The sequence below is a fragment of the Neovison vison genome, chromosome 6 (genome assembly GCF_020171115.1).
Source record: "Neovison vison isolate M4711 chromosome 6, ASM_NN_V1, whole genome shotgun sequence".
In the NCBI taxonomy this organism is placed as follows: domain Eukaryota; kingdom Metazoa; phylum Chordata; class Mammalia; order Carnivora; family Mustelidae; genus Neogale; species Neogale vison.
Window position 1 is genome coordinate 81,368,381 of NC_058096.1, and position 23,857 is coordinate 81,392,237.

Here is a 23,857-nt window from a genome sequence, read left to right on the forward strand (position 1 = left end):
TGTTGTCTGATTGCTGAATCTAGGACTTATAGTACTATTTTGAATAGCAGTGGTGATAATGGACATCCCTGCCATATTCCTGACCTTAGTGGAAAAGCTCTCAGTTTTTCTCCATTGAGAATGATATTTGCGGTGGGTTTTTCATAGATGGCTTTGATAATATTGAGGTATGTGCCCTCTATCCCTACACTTTGAAGAGTTTTGATCAGGAAGGGATGCTGTACTTTGTCAAATGCTTTTTAAGCATCTATTGAGATTATTATATGGTTCTTTTTCTTTCTTTCATTAATGTATTGCATCACATTGATTGATTTGCGGATGTTGACCCAACCCTGGAATAATCCTTTTAATGTACTGTTAGCTCCTATTGGCTAGTATTTTGGAGAGAATTTTTGCATCTGTGTTCATCAAGGATATTGGTCTGTAATTCTCTTTTTTGATGAGATCCTTGTCTGGTTTTGGGTTCAAAGTGATGCTGGCCTCATAAAATGGGTTTTGAAGTTTTCATTCTATTTCTGTTTTTTGGAACAGTTTCAGAAGACTAGGAATAATTCTTTAAATGTTTGGTAGAATTCCCCTGGGAAGCCGTCTGGCCCTGGGCTTTTGTTTGTTTGGAGATTTTGATGACTGTTTCAATCTCCTTACTGGTCATGGGTCTGTTCAGGTTTTCTATTTGTTCCTCGTTCAGTTTTGGTAGCTTATATGTCTCTAGGAATTTCTTCCAGATTGTCAAATTTGTTGGCATAGAGTTCCTCATAATATGTTCTTATTTGGTGTTAGTTGTGACCTCTCCTCTTTCATTCATGATTTTATTTATTTGGGTCCTTTCTCTTTTCTTTTTGATAAGTCTGGTCAGGGGTTTATCAATCTTATTAATTCTTTCAAAGAACCAGCTCCTAGTTTCATTGATTTGTTCTATTGTTTTTTTGGTTTCTATTTCATTGATTTCTGCTCTGATCTTTATGATTTCTCTTCTCCTGATGGGTTTAGGCTTTCTTTGTTGCTCCTTTAGGTGTAGGGTTAGGTTACTTGAGACCTTTCTTATTTCTTGAGAAAGGCTTGTACCACTATATATTTTCTTCTCAGGAATGCCTTTGCAGTTTGTGTCCCACAGATTTTGAACCATTGTGTTTTCATTATCATTTGTTTCCATGAATTTTTTCAATTCTTCTTTAATTTCCTGGTTGACCCATTCGTTCTTTAGAAAGATGCTGTTTAGTCTCCATGTATTTGGGTTCTTTCCAACTTTCCTCTTGTGATTGAGTTCTAGCTTCAGAGCATTGTGGTCTGAAAATATGCAGGGAATGCTCCCAATCTTTTGATACCGGTTGAGACCTGATTTGTGACCCAGGATGTGATCTATTTTGGAGAATGTTCCATGTGCACTAGAGAACAATGTGTATTCTGTTGCTTTGGGATGAAATGTTCTGAGTATATCTGTGATGTCCATCTGGTCCAGTGTGTCATTTAAGGCCTTTATTTCCTTGTTGATCTTTTGCTTGGATGATCTGTCCATTTCAGTGAGGGGAGTGTTAAAGTCCCCTACTATTATTGTATTATTGTTGATGTGTTTCTTTGATTTTGTTATTAATTGGTTTATAGAGTTGGCTGCTCCCATGTTGGGGGCATAGATATTTAAAATTGTTAGATCTTCTTGTTGGATATAGCCTTTAAGTATGATATAGTGTCTTTCCTCATCTCTTATTATAGTCTTTGGCTTAAAATCTAATTGATCTGATATAAGGATTGCCTCTCCTGCTTTCTTTTGATGTCCATTAGCATGGTAAATTCCCCTTCTGCCCCTTACTTTAAATCTGGAGGTGTCTTTGGGTCTAAAATGAGTTTCTTGTAGGCAGCATATTGATGGGTTTTGGTCTTTTATCCATTCTGATACCTGATTAGGTATCTGATTAGGGTATTTAGCCCATTTACATTCAGGGTAACTATTGAGAGATATGAATTTAGTGCCATTGTATTGCCTGTAAGGTGACCATTACTGTATATTGTTTCTTTCCTTTATGGTCTACTACTTTTAGGGCATCTCTTTGCTTAGAGGACGCCTTTCAATATTTCCTGTAGGCTGGTTTGGTGTTTGCAAATTCTTTCAGTTTTTGTTTGTTCTGGAAGCTTTTTAATCTCTCCTTCTGTTTTCAATGATAGCTTAGCTGGATATAGTATTCTTGGCTCTATGTTTTTCTCGTTTAGTGCTCTGAATATATCATGCCAGCTCTTTCTGACCTGCCAGGTCTCTGTGGATAAGTCTGCTGCTAGTCTAATACTTTTACCATTGTATGTTACAGACTTCTTTTCCTGGGCTGCTTTCAGGATTTTCTCTTTGTCACTAAGACTTGTAAATTTTACTATTAGGTGACGGGGTGTGGACCTATTCTTATTGATTTTGATGGGGGTTCTCTGCACCTCCTGGATTTTGATGCTTGTTTTCTTTGCCATATTGGGGAAATTCTCTCCAATAATTCTCTCCAGTATACCTTCTGCTCCCCTTTCTCTTATTCTTCTTCTGGAATCCCAATTATTCTAATGTTGTTTCATCTTATGGTGTCACTTATCTCTCAAATTCTCCCCTCGTGGTCCAGGGGAGGTCCATTTGTCCCTCTTTTGCTCAGCTTCTTTATTCTCTGTCATTTGGTCTTCTGTATCGCTAATTCTTTCTTCTGCCTCATTTATCCTAGCAGTGAGAGCCTCCATTTTTTATTGCACCTCATTAATAGCTTTTTAAATTTCAACTTGGTTAGATTTTAGTTCTTTTATTTCTCCAGAAAGGGCTTTGATATCTCCGAAGAGGGTTTCTCTAATATCTTCCATGCTTTTTTCAAGCCCGGCTAGAACCTTGAGAATCGTCATTCTGAACTCTAGATCTGATATATTACCAATGTCTGTATTGATTAGGTCCCAAGTCTTTGGTACTGCCTCTTGTTCTTTTTTTTTTTTTTTTTTTTTGTGGTGAGTTTTTCTGCCTTGTCATTTTGTCCAGATAAGAATATATGAAGGAGGAAATAAAATACTAAAAGGGTGGCAAAGACTCCAGGAAAATGTGCTTTAACCAAATTAGAAGGTACCCCAAATTGTGGGAGGGAGAAAGGGGGTAAAAAGAAGTAAAAGAAAAAAATTTAAAAAAGAAAACAAATAAAGAAAAAATATAAAAAAGAAAAAAATATATATATTGGACTGGTGACTAGAACAGGGTCACCCACTTAATTTTGGGAGTATTTTGGTCTCTTAGAAGAAACTACCTCCCAAAATTTTGAAGAATGAAAAACGTATATAAGGGTAAACACAATGAAGGGATGGAATATCAGTATAAAGATGACAAAAAAAAATTTTTTTTTAAATTTCTAAAAAAAGGAGTTGATAAGGTAAGTTTGTTGGGAGAATAAAGAAAAAGAAGGTGGAGAGAATTTGCTTGGGCTAGAGACTAGAGCAAGCCCGGTGCTAGATTTAGGGTGTATTTTATTCTATTAGAAGAAGTTGTACCCCAAATTTTTTAGAAGACAAAACTCTATGTGTATACAAAAAATAAAGTTAGATACAATGAAGCATTAAATATGACTATAACATTGAAGTTCAAAAAAGATTTTTTAATAAAAGGTACTAAGATAAACTAGTTAAAAAACATTAAAAGAGGAAAGGGTAAAAATTAAAAAAAATTTAGCAGAAGAAAAAAATAATAAAATTTTAAAAAATTAACTTTGCAAGACTAAAGATTCATGGTGAGAAATCCATGATTTCCATGCTTTGCTTTCTCCTCCTCTGGAATTCCGCTGTTCTCCTTGGTAAGTAAACTTAGTCTTGATTGGATTTCTCCTCTGATCTTCTGGGGGGAGGGGCCTGTTATAGTGATTCTCAAGTGTCTTTGCCCCAGGCAGAATTGCACTGCCTTTACCAGGGGCCAGGCTAAGAAATCCTCTCGGGTTCACTTTCAGGAGCTTTTGTAGATTTCTGGAGGGCAGGAATGAAAATGTCAGCCTCCGAATCTCCAGCCCAGAGCAGCCGAGAGCTTGGGGCCCCACCCCTCAGTGCACCCTCAGAGAAAAGCCCTCAATTACTCCCATCTCCCTGGCCTCCTGCTGCGCTCAGAACATACCCAGCTTGTGACCAAGAGTCTCTGTCTCTGGCACATAGCTCTGCCTGGAGTCTCTGAACCCTGCAGATCCCTGAGTTTCTCCGGGGGGTCTCCCTTGATCCTGTGATGACCCCACTCACAGAGCAGTGGCCTGTGCCATGGATTACATTTCAAGGTAACCCCCAAGTTGAGAGTTCACTCATGAGCTTCCCCTCTCCAATAACCTGCGAGCTCTGCAACACTCAGACACCCCTGATCCTTCTGCATATGGTAAAAGGAAGGAGAGATAAAAGGGCAGGTGACCTGGAGTGGCTGTATTCCAGGATGGATGGTGATTTTCAGAACACTTGGAATATTGACTTACTAAGGGCTTCAAGTTATATTAATCTTCCATGACAGATAGGACAGGAATAATGACCCTTGTTTTACAGACCAGGAAACTAGTGCTTATTCAGATATATGACTAGCCCAAGGTCATGACATTTGAAAGAGCCAAAATATGATGTCAGATCATCAGATATCATAATTCAGACTCTATCCACCAAGTTGTTTGACCTCTTTGGTTTGTGGAGGGACCCTTGTACCATATATTATTTCCTTGGCTTAGAATCTCCTTGTCGCCTTTATTTGGCAGTAAATTCCTACTAATTTTTTAAAATCAACCTTGATGGCTACTTCCTGGGGAAACCTCCTAAATTTTCCTAAGGCAATTAGTTAGCTATCTTCCTCACCCATGCCTTTTCAACACTCCTTCCACAACAGCAACATAGTGGCACATTGAATTTTACTATATATAGTACCCTGTTTATTCATTTAGCCTTTCCACTGGACTGTGAGCTTTGCAAGGTAGGGAACGGATCTGGTTGATCTTCATATCTCTACCACCTGACGTGTAAGGAAGGAAATAATGGGGAGGTAGACGGGTACCTATACATGGAAGAATTCTAGGAAGTAAGTAGGAAGATCCTTTCTTCCCTAGATAAGAAGGTATTTGGAAATATTAGGCACCACTATCCCTAATCAATGCTTTTTGTTAGAAATGTATGAGCCACACAGGTAATTTAAAGTTTTCTAGGGGTGCCTGGGAGACTTAGTGGGTTAAAACCTCTGCTTTTGACTCAGGTCATGATCCCAGGGTCCTGGGATCAAGTCCCCCATCAGGCTCCCTGCTCAGTGAGGAGTCTGCTTCTCCCTCTCCCTCTCCCTCTGCCTGCCTCTCTGCCTACTTGTGCTCTGTATCTCAAATAAATAAATAAATAAATATTTAAAAATTTCTGGTAACTAAATTTAAAAATAAAATGAAACAGATGAAATTAAATATAGTTGTTTTATTTGATCTGAGATGGCATTTTAACATGTCATAATCATGATAATATAAAATAAAATTATTAATGATGGTTTACATTTTTTAAACAACATCTTTGCAATCCAGGTGTATTTTATACTTACAGCTTATCTCGATTTGGCCAGCCACCTTTCAAGTTTCAATGGTCACATGTGGCTACAAGTTGTTGTATTTGATAACAAAGGTATAGAGGAAAGGGAAAAAAAATTCAATCACATGATAAGAGTTTTGAGATTATTTTCTTCATAAACCCTGTCTCCAGGCAATCAAATAGTTACAAATTGCTTTTTTATTCTCTTGTTCTTTTCTTCTTATTTTCTAGCTAATGTACTATTTGAAGACACTTAAGTTTATTACCCATAATAGAGAGAGAATAGAAATTGATGATAATGGAGATGTGACTGGGTACTATGATATTCGAAATTGGCAATTAGGTGATAATGGAGAGATTGCCTTTGTGAAGGTTGGAGAATATATATTCACAAACTCTAAATTTGAACTCATGATGAAAAAGAATGTGACAATATTTCAGAATACCGAATCATCAAAGTTTAGTTACTTTGATATCTTATTGTGTTTATATACTCAGAAAATTTGTTTATATACACAAAACTATATTCCAGGCACTATAGAATATCAGACATCAGGAGTTGGCTATTCCAAGTCAATTTTTTCAATATAGTACATATTTTTCTAGATACAGATTCAGGTATTTTGTTTTGGAGATGTTTTGGTATTTTTCTTGGGCTATAGCTTTAAATATTAGTTTTATCATTTTGTTTTTCTTCTTAAAGTACTCCAATTAAAGGGTTTGACTTTCTGTCTTCTGTTTTATCTACTTACCTCTGATCATTTTTGACTTTTTCTTTATTTTATTCTTATTCTTTTCCTGACTTTATTCAATACTTCTTATTAAATTTTCATTCAGATGTATTTGTTTTTGAATGCCTTGTAACTTTTATCTTAATTTCTGAAATGGCTTTATTTTTTCTTTAGTTTCTTTCCTGAGTAAAATAAATTTTTCTGTTTCTTCCAGTTTTATATTTATTATTTAATTTTTTAATGCCTGGCTCACATATTTTTGCATATCTCCTAGTGTTTTTCTGAGAGTACTTAATTGTCATGCTGGAATTTTTTTTTTTTAAATTTTATTTATTTATTTGATAGAGAAAGAGACAGCAAGAGAGGGAACACAAGCAGGGGGAGTGAGAGAGGGAAAGACAGGCTTCCCACCATGCAAGGAGCCTGACATGGGGCTCAATCCCAGGACCCTGAGATCATGACCTGAGCCAAAGGCAGATGTTTAACCACTGAGCCACCCAGGTGCCCCTGAAATATATATATTTTTAAATGCTATGTTACATTATTTTTCTGAATAATGGTTGTTGTATGTGTGTGTGTTGATGGGATCTGCAGCAATGTTTTGATTATCATTTTCTGTTTTCTTCTTGTAGGAAACTTACAGAAGGCACTTACACCATAATATTTTTGTTCATAGACAGGGATGAGAGTTTCTGGTGTCTTACAAACCCCTATTTCAAGACTGCCTTCTTCTTTTAGTAGAGTGAAAAGTAGTAGTTCATTTAAGAAAGCTTAATGAGTCATTTGGTTTTGTGGTTCATTCTTGTTTCTGCAGGATTTTTTTTTTTAAAGATTTTATGTATTTATTTGACAGAAAGAGATCACAAGTAGGCAGAGAGGCAGGCAGAGAGAGAGGAAAGGAAGCAGGCCCCCTGCTGAGCAGAGAGCCTGATGCGGGGCTCTATCCCAGGACCTTGGGATCAGGACCTGAGCTGAAGGCAGAGGCTTAACCCACTGAGAGACCCAGGTGTCCCTCTGCAAGATTCTTAACTTTTCCCTCTTCTTCCCCATTCTACCACATCTCAAAAAGATACTTTTCTCTCTCCATATACCATCTAGTCCCAGTGAAAGTGTGCTGTCCTGAGACTGGCCCCTGGAGTCCCACTTTCAAGACATTTCCCTAGAGGTGGTGCTGTCTCTCCATGGTTTGGGAACTGTTTTAACACAGAGTGGGACATTTTCTTTCTAGGAATGATTTGCCAGCTCTCCATCAGCCTTTGGTTCTCAGTACCCCCTTACTCTTTCCTGCATGTTTTGCCAAGTTTCTGTCCATTTTCTACATACCCAGGGATGAGGGAAGTACTCCAGAGATGGCCTTGCTGTAATTTAATGGCTATTTCTCTGCATATAAGTACTTTGAAATTATCGTATTCTCAGGTTCTTTATGATGCTAAAATTGTGGGCCAAGTGTGGTTTTATTTACTTTTTTCATTTTTTAAATTTGCATGGTCTTTTTGACAGGATGTGTGGAGAGATTTGCTGTTTAGCAGCTGCCATTATGCTGAGGCAACCCAGAAGTCCTTCTTTCCCCTTTTGATGGTAATTCTCCAGGGACTTCATTTCTTCCTCCACTTGTCTTATGTGTTCTCAGGGGCAAAGAATGATAGAGAGAATTTACAAATTCATAATATAATTCGGAGTAGGGAACACTAGCGACCAGTATAATATATGTGTGGGTGCACATAGATGTCCACAAGCTTTGATGTATCATTCAAGAAATCTTTTGTAGGAGAGAAGGATGTTTCATAAGTTTCAAAATTCTTTCCAAAATACTGTTTTCAAGATTTTCTGAGAGGTAGGAGAATTAAGGTTTAAGGATTAAATATATCCTCTTTGGATGTAAACTACTTAACCTACACACACACAAAAACTATTATTTTCCTTATCATTAATATTTATTGAGAGAGAATTATTGTTACTTATTTTATTTATTATTATAATTTTTATTCCTCCTCCTCCTATAGCAACAGGAGGGCTTTGATACGCAGGACTGAGAAGTGGCTGGTGAGCTAGAGACTGGGTCCCCTGGTTAACACCTGGAGAAGAATTGGAGGAAGTTGAGGGGAAACCTCATCACTTACCAGAAGTCATAAAGGAACCCCATTACTTCCCAGACAGCTGAACTTTTTACCCTTAATGGGATATTAGTTCTAGGAGAGTAGAACTCAAGGGCCTTTGATACTCTAGTTCACTGGTTATTAGAGGTCACAGTAAAATGATAGGGAGGGTGGAGAAGCTGTGACAATTTAATCTTCAGTGTGGATCTCAGAATGAAGGGACCAGCAAGAGCCAGGATGCTGAATGTGGGCATAGGTGCAGCCAGAGGTTTTCTTTGCTGTCCCAGACTTTTTTTGGGGCAGGGGTCTTTTCATTTTGATTTTTATTCATGTATCTTTTCTCTTCCTGGGTGGCCCTTCAGACCTGAGATCTGAGATCACAAAACAGTCTTCCAAATCCTGCTGGAAAAAGACCTAAGAATAAATGACAAGGAAATTAAGATTGCTGAGCTCCTATGCTGTGCCGGACACCTTGAAGATCTTTTTATAATCTCTCTTTTCATCTCTTTCTCTCCCTCTCTCTCTCTCTCTCTCTCTCTTTTTTGGACTCTCTGCTTTCTACAGGCAGCAGTAAACTTATATAAATTCATGCATACTCACAAAAGCATACACACAGACACTCCGGTTCCTCCCTTTCCTGCCCCATCCTTAGGCAGCACTCAGACACACTATGATAGGATATAAATGTACAGGCTACCGTCTTTGCCACTGTAGAGGCACAGCTCTCTTCTGCATTTTATTTCTTTGACCCAATTGGTAGCCCCTATTCACATGTAGCCTTTAAAATGTAAATTAATTAAAATTAAATAAAATTAAAAAGTCAGTTCCTTAGTGGTACTGGCCACATTTCAAGCTTTCCACAACCACCTGTGGCCAGGAGCACTATAATGGATACATAAGGCTTCTATCATTGAAGAAAGACAGAGCTGCCCTAGGCCTAGAGTATAAACTATCTTCTGTGGTCTAGAACTCTCTCCCTGAATGGGGCCTGAGACTTTTCACTTTGTATTCCTACTGCTAGGCACATAGTAGGTATTCAATATAATATTTTCATGAAAAGAGAGAGAGAGATGTTATTGCTTATATAGACAAGGTTCATAGAATGCTTGTTCTACCAAAAATTGATGGAAGAATAGTAAAGTATCATAGTAGATTGTATTTTAATGTTTCATTAGAGCATAATAATTTTATTTATCTTCTTTATTAAAATTGGGGATATATTTGTATAGTGAAATCGGCTCAAATGAATTAGATACAAATTTACTAAACATCTACTATGAGCCCAACTCTTGTTAAGTCCTGCAAAAAACAACTGCCCTGAATTCCAGTCCAAGATGGTGACATAGGAAGATCCGAACTCACCTTTTCATGGACACACCAAATCTACACCTGTTCGTAGAGCATTTCCTCCTGAAGAACAGAAGAGCTTATGCACAACAAAAATAGAGAGATCTCTCTGAGAATAATAAGAGAAATGGATACTTGGTAAAAAGGGAACCCCCACTCCCTGACCTGGGAACTGTAGGGGTCAGAGAAAAAATATTATCTGAGATGACCTTGAACAGATTTGTTTGCCCCGAGGCACAGAAAGAAAGGCCCAGATTTAAAAGAGCAAATAGAATAAGGGACTAGCCCTTGGACCTTATCAAACAGGGAGGGAGCTGTTGGGACATTCTCTGGGTTGGAGGGGGCGAGTGAGTGCCTGGGTTTATGTTTCTCCTCTGCCTTGAGAGTGGATGGGAAAAGGGTCTGTGCACCCTACCAGCCTGCTGTCTCAGCATTTCCTGGGTGTCTAGAGCCCAAACTAGCTCCAGCCATCCCCCCAAGGAGTTCACAGGGCAGTGTACACCGGACCATCCCTTGTCAGTGCCCGCCACAGCTCCAGCTGACAATTTAATCTTCAGCTTGGATCTCAGAATAAAAGGACCAGCAGGAGCCAGGATGCTGGCCATGCAATGTCAGCTCCAGATGGCTTGCAAGGACACCCCTGGTACAGAGTGCTCTGGGACTCCCTGGCTATGCCTGCCTTAGCTCAGCTCTCCTACCAAAATGCCCCCTGTGCAGAGCACCTGGGGAACACTTGGCTTGTACTTGCCTCAGTTCTAGCCACTCCACAAGGCACCCCCTGCATGGAGCAACCTCGGACCGCCCAGCCCACACTCCATGTTGGTTCCAGCTACCCCACCAGGGAAATCCCTGCGCCAAGCACCCCAGGGCACCCTGGTTTATACCCACTCCAGCTTCAGCTGTCCTGCCAGGGCAACATCTGTGCAGAGAGCTCAGTGGCCTCCCACCTTGCATTCACTTTAACTTAAGGTGTCTCCCTCTCTATGGAGAGCCACAGGGCCATCCCAGCCTATGTCCATTTCAGCTACGGCCATTTTACCAGGGCAGTTCTGGCACAGAATGTCTTGGAACCCCCAACTCACACAGCTCCAGCCCACAAACCAAGGTCACCAGGCACAGTCTACATGGGTGGCAACCATTGTAAGACCATTCCTTCAAATGCAGGAGAAGTCATTGTCCCATCTAATTTATAGAAACAAACATAGAAAGTCAAGCAAAATGGAGAGACAGGCATATGCTCCAAATGAAAGAATAAGAGAAAACCTCAGAAAAAGAACTACATGATAGGGAGATAAGCAATATATCTGACAAAGAGTTTAAAGTAATGATCATGAGGATGCTCATGGAACCAGGGGGAAAAGTGGAAGAACTCAGTGAGAGCTTCAACAAAGAGATAGAAAATGTAAAAAAAAAAAAAAATCAGAATTAAATACAATAACTGAAATGAAAAATATACTAGAGGGAACCAATAGCAGATTAGCAGATGCAGAAGACAGATCAGACATTTGGAAGACAGGATAATAGAGAGTACCCAAGCAGAACAGAAAGAAGAAAATAAGAATTTTAAAAAATGAGATTAGGTGAAGAGATCACTTGAAAAAATCAACAAAATATTAGCAAACCAGAGTTGACAATACATTAAAAGGATCATTCACTACAATCAAGTAGAATTTATTCTGGGGATGCAAGAATGGTTCAGTACTCCCAAATCAGTCAACATGATATACCACAACAACAAAATGAAGGATAAAAATCATATGATCATCTCAGTGGATGCAGAAATAGTATTGGACAAAATTTAACATTCATTGTGATAAAAGGTCTCAACAAAGTGGGTTTAGAGGAAACATTCCTCAATATAATAAAGGCTTTATATGAAAAAGCCACAGTAAACATCATACTCTATGGTAAATAACTGAGAGCTTTTCCTCCAAGATCAGAAACAAGACAAGGATGTCCACTCCCACTGCTTTTATGCAACATAGTATGGAAATTCTAGACACAACAATCAGAAAAGACAAAGAAATAAATGTCATCCACACTGGCAAGATCCACTGTTACCATTTGCAGATGTTATGATACTAATTACAGAAAGCCCTGAGGACTACCAAAAAAACTATTAGAACTAATAAAGAATTTGGTAAAGTTTCAGGATACGAAATTAATACACAAACATTGGTTGTGTTTCTATATGTTAATCAGAAAGTAGCAAAAAGAGAATTAGCAGAACGTAGCAGATAGAGAAAGAGAAGACAGTCCCATTTACAATTGCACCAAAGAAAATTAAATATCTAGGAATAAACTTAACCAAGGAGGTAAAAGACCTGTACTCTGAAAACTATAAAACATTGTTGAAAAAAGTTGAAGACAATGCAAACAAATGGAAAGATTCAAAGCAATCCCTACAAAGTACCAGCAGCGTTTTTCTTAGAACTAAAACAAGTAATGTTAAAATTTATATGCAACCACAAAAGACCCTAGATAGCCTAAGAATTCTTGAGAAAAAAGAATAAAGCTGGAGGTATTACAATTCCAAATTTTAAGATACACTACAGAGCTGTAGTAATCAAAACAGTATGGTATTGGCACAAAAAAAGACACAAAGATTCAGTGTAACAGAATGGAGAGCCCAGAAATAAATCCACACTTACATGGCCCAACTGAAAAATGGGCCAAGGACCTAAATAGACATTCTTTTTTCAAAAAAGGTATACAGATGGCAAACAAACACATGAAAAGATGCTGAACATCACTCATCATGAAAATGCAAGTGAAAACCTCAATGCAACATCACCTCACACCTGTCAGAATGGCTAGAATCAAAAGGATAAGTAATAACAAATGTTGGTGAGGCTGTCGAGAAAAAAGAATCCTCGTGTACTGTTGGTGAGAAAGTAAATTGGTGCAGCCACTGCGGGAAGCAGTATGGAATTTCTTTAAAAAATTAAAAATAGAAATGCCATATGACCCAATAATTCAAATACTTGGTATTTACCTAAAGAAAACAAAAACACTAGTTCATAAAGATGTATGCTCCTGTATGTTTATTGCAACATTATTTTTTAATTTTTTTATTGCAACATTATTTACAATAGCCAAGATATGGAAGCAACCCAGGTGTCCATCCACAGACAAAAGAATAAAGAATACTGATGTGTTTATGTAAATAATGGGGTATTACTCAGCCATAAAAAAGAATGACATCTTGCCATTTACAACCACATAAATGGACCTAGAGAGTATTATGCTGGATGAAATAAGTCAGAGAGAGAAAGACAAATACTGTATGATTTTACTTGTATGTAGAATCTAAAAAACAAAATAAACAAACAGCAGAAATGAACCCTCAAGATAGAACAAACTGATGGTTGTCAGAGGGAATGGGGGTATGAGAATGGACAAAATAGATGAAGAGGAATGGGAGGTACAGGCTTCCAGCTGTGGAATGAATAAATCATGGTCTGAAAGGTCCAGCATAGGGAATCTAGTCAATAGTCTGTAATAGTGTTGTATGGTGACAGATGGTGGCTTCACTTGTGGCAGGCATAGGGTAACATATAGACTTGTGGAATCACTATATTGTACATCTGAAACTAATGTCATATTGTTTGTCAACTATACTTTAAAAAAAAAAAAGAATGCAGGAGCCAAGAAGTTTTCCCTGGTCCAAATATGGACAACTTGAGCATCAATAAGGAAAATAAATGCAATAAAAGAAAATATATTTTTAAATTCATAAGTTTGTAATGATATTATCCTCCTTCCAAAATTAACCAGCTTTGGAGGATTCTTTGGAACCAACCTGTTATTTCACAATATATAAAATAAAGGGAAAGAAATAACACACACACACACACACACACACACACCCCAAAACTCTGCTTCAGAGCACTTACAATGTAATTAGTTAATTAATTGGGCCAATATTTATTGAGCACAATATTATAGATGCTAGATACTCTCCTAGGAAATGGGGATATGTCACTATACAAAATAGAACAAATCCCTGACTAATGGAGCTAACATTTCAGTGGGAAGAAATGTAAATATACAAGACAAATAGACAAATCATGTTATCTTAAAGGGTGATAGTGCTGGAGGGAAAAAAGTAGTAGGGCCTGAAATAGGGAGTGATGGGGGGAGTTGTAACTTCACATAATGTGATCAGGAAAGGCCTCACTGGAGTGATATTTGAACAAAAAGGGAAGTGAATCCTTGCATCATCTGGGGGAGGAGCATTCCAGGCAGAGGTACTGGTGGTTTCTGAGTCCTGAGGCAGGGGCCTGCTTGGCCTTGTGGAGGAACAGCAAAGAGGTCAGTGTGGCTAGACAGAGCGAGGGAGTAGGAGAGTGATGGGAGAGGAGCAAAGAGAGGTGAGAGAGGGTAGATCACATGGGCCTCACTGGCTATTTAAGGACTTACGCTTTTATACTGAGTGAAAAGGGGAGTCATGGAAGAGTCTTGAGGGAGGAGAGTAATGGTCTGATTTAGGATTTAAAGGATCATCTCTTAGGGAGCCAGGGTGGCTCAGTTGGTTAAGTGACCTACTCTTGATTTTGGCTCAGGTCATGATCTCAAGGTCATGAAATTGAGTCCTGCACTAGGCTCTGCACTCAGCTTGGAATCTGCTTGAGATTCTCCTCTCTCCCTCTGCCTCTGCTACTCCTCTGGCTTGTGCTGTCTCTTTCTCTATGAATGAATGAGTGAATGAATGAATAAATGAATGAATAAAATCTTTAAAGGATCATTTGTATGCCATGCTGCAAATAAACTGAAGCTGGGGTGGGGAACTAGAGTAGAAAAAGGGAAACCAATTAGAAGACCAATAACATAATCCAAAATAACTCGGGTGCTTGAACCAAAATAGATGTGTTGGAAGCGGCACATAATAGTCAGATTCTGTATATCTTACAATAAGAGGCCAGTGGATTTGTTGAAAGACTGGACTTGGAAGTGTCCTGCCTCAAATAATTAGTGGGCAGTATAAGGCATGACTTAATTTGTGATGGCAAACCGAGTCTGGAGGTTGGTGAGCAGATCGCCTTAGTGAAGTAGAGGAATATATAAGCAAGTAATGCAAGATAAGGTTGGAGGTTATGGATGAGAATGGAGGTGTCAGTGACAGAAATGGGGATTTGGGAGAAGGAATAGGCTTAATAAGGATATCCTTAATAAGGATATCCTTAATAAGGATAGCTTTGGACATGTTGAATTTGAGATGATGGTGGTAACTCAAAGTAGGGACATACTGGAAGTTTAGAATATGGAATTAGAGGAGGTGGGACAGGATGGAAGAGTTCAAGATTTGGGAGTTCTTAACACTGCTGCTGGTCAAAAACAAAGAGTGAATGAGCTACTTTATATCAAGAGATAAAAACAGAAGATTAAGGACCAAACCTAAGAAAATGGCCACAGTGGGGAGGAAGGTGGAAGATGTAGAACCAATAAAATAAATAAAATAAATTAAAAAAAGGGAGCCTGCATTTCAAGAAGGGGTTGATCAAGAATACCAAATATTGGGGTGCCTGGGTGGCTCAGTGGGTTAAACCTCTGCCTTCAGCTCAGGTCATGATTCCAGGGTCCTGGGATCAAGCCCTGCATCAAGCCCTGGGACCAAACTCTGCTCAGCAGGGAGCCTGCTTTCTCCCCCTCTCTCCCTGCCTGCCTCTCTGCCTACTTGTGATCTCTCTCTCTCTCTCTCTCCTCTCTGTTAAATAAAATCTTAAAAAAAAAAAAAGAGTACCAAATATTGAAGAAATACAAAAGAGAATGTAGCTACACGAAAAGCTAGCTGATATGGCAGGAAACATTTTAGTGAGGTGAGTGAGTTAGAAACTAGATTACTGGCATTGAGAAGGAAAGGGGTACTGGGAAATGGAACAAAGAGGCATCAGCTCATTGTTTATGATGATTTTCAAAGAAGGATATATGGAGAGCACTTTTCAGAAGACTGGGTCAGGAGAAAGGAAATCCAGTTCATTCTGTGGTCATGCACACACCTTATAAGAGGCCTATTTACTGTGTGAAGCAATACAAAAACACACTTCAGTAATATTACATTTCATAACTAATCTCAGAGATTTCTAATATTTTTCATTGTTTTGTAATTCAGATTTAACCTATAAAACTCAATATAGGAAAATTCTGATTTCTAAAACAAATATAAATGTGATTATTCACTTTCCAAAATAAATATTTCCTTAATGGAAACTACATTTTATCTCCTCTTTAAATAGGAAGCTCTTCATTTCCATTAAGATATAAACTGATTAAAAGACACTGCATTTGTGCTGGGTTCCAAAGTGCACATCCTGTAGAATGTAAAGGGAGACTTTTTTTTTTTTTTTACCATTGACCTCTCAAAACTCTTTTTTTGTGAGAAAGTATTCCAGTGTTATGCCTTGTCCACATTTCCTTTTTGTCCTTTCAATTTTTCCCATGGAAAAGATCTTTTATTTTTCTTTTCTGTTGACCCTTTATGACACATCTTTGACTTTCAGACTATGTTGGGATGATCTTGTGAGAAAAAATCTTTTTTAGGCTCTCAAGACAACTCTTGGGGTCACTGGTCCACCACAAGCAGAAACAGATTTGTCAAATTCTGTTTACCATGTATCATGCCCAGAGTATCATGGGCATGGAGGCTGATCTGAGACTCCCAAATTAGAAAGACTTAACTTGAAGATGAGCTCTGAATTTCTAGAATCAACCACAAGACTGATTTTCAGCAAAATTCCTCTTTAAGCTCTCCAGGTGTCATTCATTCTCTTTGTTATCTTTGTCCAACTGCACTGGGTTTCCTAGATATCACAAAACCCATGGAAATCCAGATGTGAACTCTTTCAGCCTTCTTTTTTCTTTCTTTCTTCTTCTTCTTCTTTTTTTTTTTTTTTTTTGTGGAGACAAAGACTTTGTTATATGCATTGTTTTTGTCTTTGCTAGCTTCCCCATTTGGTGTGTACTGATCTATGTTATTCTGGGACCCAGGAAGGAATTCGTCAGAGGAACTGATATGTTGCTTTGACATCCCATGTGCTGATGGCCACGTGTCATGAGAACCAGGTAGAGATGGTCATATTTTCCATTGGTATTTGAATGCAATTAGAATAAGCATGGTCTGGAGAAGAGGGCTTTGAAAGCCATCTTTATAAATAAGTGTGAACAACTTATAACAAAAATCATTATAATCCATCAAACTGTTAAACATTCTGTGCAGTGTGAAAAAAAACTTAATACTGGGTTTTAGTTCTAAAGCTGCTATAGTTTGGAAAAGGATTGGCATCTGTGAATTTAAGAGAAAAAAATTGGAAGGGGAGGTGAACCATGAGAGACTATGGACTCTGAAAAACAATCTGAGGGGTTTGAAGTGGCGGGGGGGGTGGGAGGTTGGGGTACCAGGTGGTGGGTATTATAGAGGGCACGGCTTGCATGGAGCACTGGGTGTGGTGAAAAAATAATGAATACTGTTTTTCTGAAAATAAATAAATTGAAAAAAAAATGAAATGTGATGGGGCGCCTGGGTGGCTCAGTGGGTTAAAGCCTCTGCCTTCGGCTCGGGTCATGATCCCAGGGTCCTGGGATCGAGCCCCACATCGGCTTTCTGCTCAGCGGGGAGCCTGCTTCCTCCTCTCTCTCTGCCTGCCTCTCTGCCTACTTGTGATCTCTGTCTGTCAAATAAATAAATAAAATCTTTAAAAAAAAATGAAATGTGAAATAGGAATAAATGGATTCATAAAACTTTTTAAATTTCTAAAACAGATTATGCATTAGTTATATAAAAACTAGTGAATTATTGGAAAAATAAGTGAATTACAGTTCTATGTTCTACTGTATTAGCTCTCATTTGGAATTATAAGATCAAGAATTCTACCCCTAAAGACAATGGACTTAAGGCCTTAATTACTTCAGGTTTGCAGGATGCATTTTACAGATGAATTCCATAACAACTACTCTATGACTTCTTCTCCACAACTTGCTGGATTGTTGCTCTTCATGACCAGGATTTTTAGTAGGTTTTGGTTTACTTAGCCTTTTGAAGCGTGTTGGATCAGGTGCATTTTTATCTCTGCTTATCTCTATCTTTCAAGATCATTCAAGTTGTCCTTGTCCTTTACCTAAAAGCCCTCAATAACAATTTATTTCAAGGAGAATTTTCCCCAAATGGAAAATAGGTAATCTGAACACCTCCCTGAACCCCACGTGACCCAGTCTCTGCACTGAGTTATGTCAAGAGCAGTCCAGTCTGGCAGTCAGAAGTGATTGAAAGGGAATTCCAATTTTTACCTGCACCTTTCAGAGAACATTAAAGAGATCCACTTGGTAATTTACCATGAATACATCTCAAATCACTTTTTCTTATGTTGTAATATTCTCCTTTGGAGACTCTGACCATCTGAAGGCTCCCAAATTTTTCTCAATTTTAGTCAACATGGTTGTTATTTTTGTTTCCCTTCTTATTCTCAGTCCTTTTCTCACTATTGTCTGGAATCTGCATCCGGAGGTTGGGGAGGAGAAAGCCCAGGGAGCAAAGACAAAATTCTTCAGTGCTTGGCTGGCTCAGTCAGTTAAGTATCTGTCTTCTGCCCAGGTCATGATCCCAGGGTCCTGGGATGGAAGCCCTGCATCAGGCTCCCTGCTCAGCAGGGAGTTTGCTTCTCCCTCTACCCCTCTGCACAGCTTGTGATCTCTCTCTCACATACTCTCTCTCTTTCACTGTCAAATAAATACAAATCTTTTTAAAAAATTGTATTTTAACCAACCTTATCACAATCCTCTTGATTGTTTCACCATAGCTTTAATTTTCTCATACATGGGAAACCATCTGTGGATTGTTCTCTGGTTTATGAGGATACAGACCTCCCTTCTCAATTGGATAATTGGAAGAGAAAGAGGCATCTTACTGGAAAAGGCCATACAGGATAGGGGGAAACCAAGAAGGCAGACTGAATTCCCACAACTGAAAATAATTCTCAGTCCATAGTATCAGTTGAACACTCTAAGACCATTGTATTGCTGCTTTTTCTTTTTTTTTCTTTTTTCTTTTGATATTATATATTCTGTATAAAGGAATCTCAATGATTCCTACACTAGGTCTTTGACTGCTCTGAGCTATTCGCAGTTGAAGGGGACAATTGATTTTCCTGCAGTCAGTCCTCTGTTCTTTGTTCATTAGGTCAAAAGGGAGTGTGAACAACATGGTTGTTTTTGACTATTGGTCAAATGCACAAAAGAGCGAGTGTGTGTGGAATTCCTTGCTTACGTTGAGACCCTGGGATTCATGCTTGCTATTCTGTCTTTGGGGTGCTTGTGGTCTTGGCAGTCACAATTGTGTACATGATATAGAGGCATACTCCACTCATGAACGCCAATGACCGGGAGCTGAGCTTTCTCATTCAGTTTTCTCTTGTCATCATACTGCTGTCTTCCATGCTTTTCATTGGCAAGCCATACAACAGGTTCTGTGTGACCTACCAAGTCACTTTGACAATGAATTTTTCTCTTTGCCAGTCTTGCATTCTTGGAAAGACTATTTCACTGTTTTTAGCTTACAGAATTTCTATTATTACTATTTTTTAAATTTACAGACAGAGATCACAAGTAGGCAGAGAGGCAGGCAGAGAGAGAGATTGGGGGAAGACGGCTCCCCGCTGAGCAGAGAGCCCGATATGGGGCTCAATCTAGCTTACAGAATTTCTAAATCCAAAACCCAACTTATATCCATCCAGTCCCTTTATCTAGAAATCATTGTACTGATCTCTGTTCTACTTGAGATTGGCATATGCACAGCCTACTTAGTATTGGAGCCCCCAAGATTGTACAAGAACACGGAATGTAATGAAGGTGCTATAGAGTTTTTGTGTTCTATGGTTGGAATCGATGTCTTCCTGGACTTGCTATGCTTTCTAACAACCTTTGTTGCTTGTCAACTGCCGGATAACTACTATGAAGGAAAATGCATCACATTTGGAATGCTGGTCTTTTTCATTGTCTGGATCTCTTTCGCCCCTGCTTACTTGATCACCAAAGGCAAGTTCAAAGTAGCTGTGGAAATATTTGCAATCTTGGCATCCAGCTATAGTTTGTTGGGTTGTATATTTGCTCCCAAGTGTTTCATTATTTTGTTGAGGGCAGGAAGGAACACTGATGAAATTGTTGGTGGGGGTGTCCCCACCATGGATAAGGGCATCCAACTGACTTCAGCCTCTGTGAGCAGTAAGCCCAATAATTCCACAGCATCAAATGTTCTGGATAACTAGAGTTGTGAGTTACATGTGACCTTCAAAGCTGCAATGGTGATATGGTTCAACATTCCCTTTCAAGTTGCTCCTACAACTGCTGTCTGATGCTCTGGGGGTAATATGGAGGATCTGGGTTCTAGTAGTATGGTCCTAGCATGGGATATGAAATGTCATACTATAAGACACCATTTAGCAGGAATTAGAGTACCCGTTACCACCAAAACTATAAGTAGCTTCATTAACATTTCATAAGACTTTGGTATGACAAGTGTATAGCAGAGGGCCCAAGTAACCTAAAATGATGGATAAAAATCCTGGCTCTTGAAATAGTTTTTTTTATATCATGGGTGTCTGGTCTAGAAATTTACATCAAACAAAGACACTTTGTGGGGACCAAAAGACATCTTGTTAATGTCTCTATGGAATTGATAACTTTTCTCCAACTGAAGTAAGAATTATAACTCATAAACTTTCCCTTGGAGCACGGTGTTTGGTAAGAGAATTTGTTTTTCAAAGGACTCTGCAGCATACAGATAATATTGAGGGACTGGGATGTGAACAAAGCTCACAGTTCCTTGAATTCATAATGGGAATAGGTAAGTTTCTTCCAGAGGGAAGGCAAGGACCACCTCCTCCAGAATTTCCTAGATAACAGTAGTACAATATTTGAGTTTCAAAACGTTCTTCTGCTTAAAAAATAAAAAGGAGGGGAATTAAGATATCAGCAAAGCAGTTGTTATGTTGATTATATATTGAATACTCAAAAACAAAATAAGCAAATGTTTAATTAGAGCAGGTATTAGGTGCAAGATATTTTTGGATAAATTAAGTTATAGATATTTACTCCATCATTATCCAGAGTTAACTGGGATGTTATAAAATTTTTTTTCAATCTTCTTCCAGATACAACATTTTAAAAATGATCTACATATATTTATGTGCATATGAATTAAATGTGTGGAAAAACAGAATTTGTAGAAATGCTGATAAACCAGATACCTATGTGCATATTTCACTTTAGGAAACCAGCAAGATCAGTATATGTGCTGCCGAAGCGAGCACGGAAACCAGCAAGATCAGAAAGAGCTCTTTTTTTTAAAGAGAAATATTAATCCTTGTGAATAACAATTAACCAAACTGGGCAGAGAGAGTTATACAGGTTGTAAGAGCAGGAAGTGAAACCATGATGACTAGTTTAGCAGGACAGTTCTGTCAGAAATTTATTTATTAATTTTTTTCTTTTTAAATTTTCTTAATCCCTGCCAAGTTTGAGTGTGAGCCTTAATTTCCTCAGAACTGCTTCCTATATTCTGATGTTTGTTTTGTTTTAAGATTTTATTTATTTATTTGACAGACAGAAATCACAAGTAGGCAGAGAGGCAGGCAGGCTCCCTGCTAAGCAGAGAGCCCAGTGCGGGGCTTGATCCCAGGAACCCAAGATCATGACCTGAGCTGAAAGCAGAGGCTTTAACCAACTGAGCCACCCAGGTGCTCCTATTTATTGATTTTTAAAGAAAGGTGGTTCCAGACCAGATGAAGAGGATGAGCTTCTTGTAATTTAAATAGGAAGTTTACACGAAGGTCCAGCAAGGCTCAAAAGTGAGCTTATTTCTTGGAGGGCTCATGGTACCCAGTAATTTCTGTTCATCCACTATCTATTCACCCACCCATCTCCCAAAACTTCTACAGTGCTTTGCATCAGAGCCCTCAGATTCTTAATGAAGAATCTATATCACAGCATGAAGAGGGGGGTGATGGCTTTCTTTGACCTCACTTGACCCAGGAACGGACTTTGGGAAAGAGAGGATAGTTTGGCAAAATACTGAACCATAGCAAAATGAGAATCTGAGTTGATTTCCCGTTTAGTTATGCATCCAGCTTGAGTCTTCTCAATGATCCATCTTGGAATTTAAAACAAATGCTGAAAGATCACTGAAGTCTAGTGATTTGTCTTACTTTTTTAAAAAATACTTTATTTATTTGACAGACAGAGATCGCAGTAGGCAGGGAGGTAGGCAGGGGGAAGCAGGCTCCTTGCTAAGTAGAGAGCCCAGTGAGGGACTCAATCTCAGGGCCCTGAGATCATGACCTGAGCCGAAGGCAGAGGCTTAACCCATTGAGCCACCCAGGCGCCTCTTGTCTTACTTTTATATTCAAAATATTTAAATCTCAGAGTAATCCATTTCTTTTCTGAAATGTTGATTACCGAATGAATATAAGATATCTAAAAAGGCACCTCCAGAAGTCCATCTGGGCAATATCAAAGCCTTCATTATCTCCTTTCATACTACATGGCTCAGTAATACTGTCTTATTGGACTTGTGTTCTTTGTAATTATTTATTTTTCTGATCAGAAATAGGTTTGGGAAAATAGAGAAAACAAACTACTCTAGTTTATTAAAAACAAAATATGAACTGAATTTGCATGCTGAACTTTAATGCTTACTTGTAGAACTTTCTAATTTTAAGATACAACTTTGATCTAAAATAGTCTGAAGTTATCACTTGTTGATTTGGTACACATGTATTGTTACAAAGATTGGCTTATGGCAGATAAATTGTATAATACATGATTGTCAAAGGATGGTGGTCTAATTTTTAATATTGATCTATTCATTTACTTATCAGGTATTAAAATGGTTCTGATAATGTTGAAAGATAATTTTTCTCCTTGGGCAAATGTCTTATGTATTTATGTATCTATTTACTTAATTAAATTTCCATTTAGTTAACATACAGTGTAATATTAATTTCAGGTGTACAATTTAGTGATTCAATACTTCCATACATCCCCCAGTGCTCATCACCACAGTGTGTTCCTTAATCCCCGTCACCTATTTCACGCTTCCTCCCAATTTCCCTCTGGTAACCATCAGTTTGTTCTCTATAGTTAAGAGTCTATTTCTTGATTTTCTTCTTTTTCCCCCCTGTGCTCATGCATTTTGTTTCTTAAATTCCACATATGAGTGAAATCATATGATATTTGTCTTTCTCTGACTGGCTTATTTTGCTTTAGCATTATACTCTCTAGCTTTATACATGTTGTTTCAAATGGCAAGATTTCATTAAAAATTATTTCTAGTAAAAAATATGACTGGAATTTTTATCAGCAAATGTTGTCTTCTAAGAGAATCTCATATAGAAGTCTCCGGGGACACTCCTTGTTATGGGTGCACATTTGCTGGTAACTACATCCTGGGCCTTGGGGAGCAGTTCAGAATTAATTTCAGGGTGTTGCATCAAAATAATGCAGTTGCTGGCTTGAGAAGTAGCATAAAGACTCATTGTTTGAAAGAAAAAAATTGCAAAACAACACTTTACTCAAGGCTGACCTAGACACGTGCTGATTTGAGCTCTTTGGAAAAAAGAAATGTTTATCGAGGCTGCTCAAACCAACAACATAAGATTGATTTGAGTTAAGACAAAGAAAATTCTAGATAGAATGTGAATATATTATTCTTGATAGAAAGTGAACATATTGTCAAAAAGGAAAGGATACTCCAATAGCCAGATTAATTGCCTTAAAACATGAATCTGATATCATTTCTTCTACATTCATCAGTTCCCTGTGGTTCCTTCATTTTCTGCAGCTTGAGTCCTGCTGTCCTAGCTGTCCAGACATTCAAGGCCCGGTGTCCCAGACATTCAAGGCCCTGTGAACTGTTTTTCATCAACTGTTTTCATCTTCATGTATTTGCTACAAATGTGTTCAATATTTGTTACCTGCCACCTTCCTACCCACATCCTTATAACAATCCAATTGGATGCTTGCAATTCCTAGAATTTACCTTCTATTTTCCTGATTTCATGTTGTTCATATCATTCCCTCTTTTCTCTAATGGTCTGATAGTACTTCATCTGTCCATCCATCCATCCATCCATTACTGAAGGGATGGTGTACATCAGATTTAGAGTTAGGCATAGAAGA

At 38.3% G+C, this 23,857-nt stretch overlaps 1 pseudogene; it reads left to right on the forward strand.

Annotated features, from left to right (window-relative positions):
* The window catches only part of LOC122910084, a 43,721-nt pseudogene extending 23,774 nt beyond the window's left edge, over nucleotides 1-19,947 (forward strand).
* Nucleotides 19,948-23,857: the final 3,910 nt, after the last annotated feature.